This window comes from Lates calcarifer, linkage group LG12 (genome assembly GCF_001640805.2).
Source record: "Lates calcarifer isolate ASB-BC8 linkage group LG12, TLL_Latcal_v3, whole genome shotgun sequence".
NCBI classification, from domain to species: Eukaryota; Metazoa; Chordata; class Actinopteri; family Centropomidae; genus Lates; species Lates calcarifer.
In genome coordinates, this window is record NC_066844.1 from 19638238 (window position 1) to 19640003 (window position 1766).

Consider the following 1766-nt stretch of genomic DNA (forward strand, 5'->3'; position numbering starts at 1 on the left):
GCTATTGGACAGGAAACTACAGTCAGCAGTGATTGTGCTTCCTCCAGGCTACAAACTAGTTGGGCTGAACTATACTGTCATATAATTACCCCTTAACCTGAACCAGACACAGCACTAAGACAAGCTAGCTTTCACCAGGAACCATATGTTTTGTCATCAATAATATAGTTAGAAGTTGTGAAGATACATTTTTATGCAGTGTATCAGTCATTGCCACTATTTTAGCTATAACAGCATTATATACCATGATATAGTGTGAAGTTTTAAGTTGCATCCGTTCAGATCTTAGAAGCAGCACTGTATACTGGAAACATGAGATGATGGTTGCGGATATGGTGTGAAGTAATTAACTAAAATAAACCAGCAGCTTTTGTTTGATAAAATGACAAGTGGTTACTTGTGTTCTGACATAACTAGTTGACCAGGCCTTTCCTCTTCCAGTACAAGGTCACTGTTTTCAGTTTACATGCTGGAGTGACTCATGCTGGGAATTTTATTCATTCATTCTGGCATGCATGAGACTATTAAAGATTTCCCAGTACAAGACCAAACTAGGTCATTTTTGTCAGAAATGAGTCATGCTTTATCCTCATGATAGTAATTGTGTATGCACAAGTAATTACAAGAAACCCTTCAAAGCACACACACACACACACACACACACACACACACACACACCCCATACCTACATGTCTTTAACCAGCTGTGGGTTTTTGTTTTTTTTTTTTTTTGTTTTTGGTCAAAACTAGACCAAATTGGTACACTGACACATCACAACACCATGTGTGTATCAACACTGAATCAGCAAGTATCAAAATGTAATATTGTTCTTCAGAATCTGATTGAAGAACTGAAAACTCAGTTGAATACACAATGGATGTGTTGAGAAAACCACTATCTATCAAACTCTTAACAGTTATCAAACTTGCTTTTTTTTTTTTAGCAAATATATAAATTGTAAATATATTGATCTTTGACAGTCTTAATTCAGTAATGCCCCTTTTCAAAATTATCTTATTTTGCTGTTTGTTCTCATGAAATGAAGGTTTGCAGACTGATGCACTTATCTTGAAAAAATAATTCCATGAGGTGTGGGTGTCAAAGGGCCTGATATTTATTTTTATAGCACTAGTCACTGATAAATGTTTCAAAATAGATAAGGAGACTCCAAAACACCAAATGCTAAATTACACATCAAATATAAAAAACATTCCATCTTATATTGGGAATTATACTTTGTAATAAGATAAATTTGAATAGGTTAATGGCAGAAATCCAACAATAATAATTCTTGTGCTTGGCCTGTCACCAATTACATTAAGATCTTTTTTTTCCCAATTTTCTGCCACATAAAACCACAACTTATCAACAACTTTGTCAAGATTATTATTTAGAGTAGTTTTTACCTTAATATTGCAAACAGTAGGTCAGGCTGTAAAAAACAAATGATCAAAATACAAGAATTGGTTGTGTTTCTTGGGTTGCATATGATAAAGAAAACTCCTGCACATGACAGACAGGCCTTATCTCCTCATGCCATGTTGACACCTGGAGGTTAGCTGAGGAGTGTGTTTTTCTATGATTGATGTTTGAAGGCGTGGCAGGGGTGCGAGGTAATTCACAGTGGCGAATGGCTTTTGAGACAGTCTTCATTTTTACCAACAACTTGCTAACCTCCTATTCAATTTGTGTACAGTCAGTCATCTGAGACAGCCAGGCTTTGACACTGAAGTATTTGTAGGATTTGTGCTCTGTGGGGGCTCAGT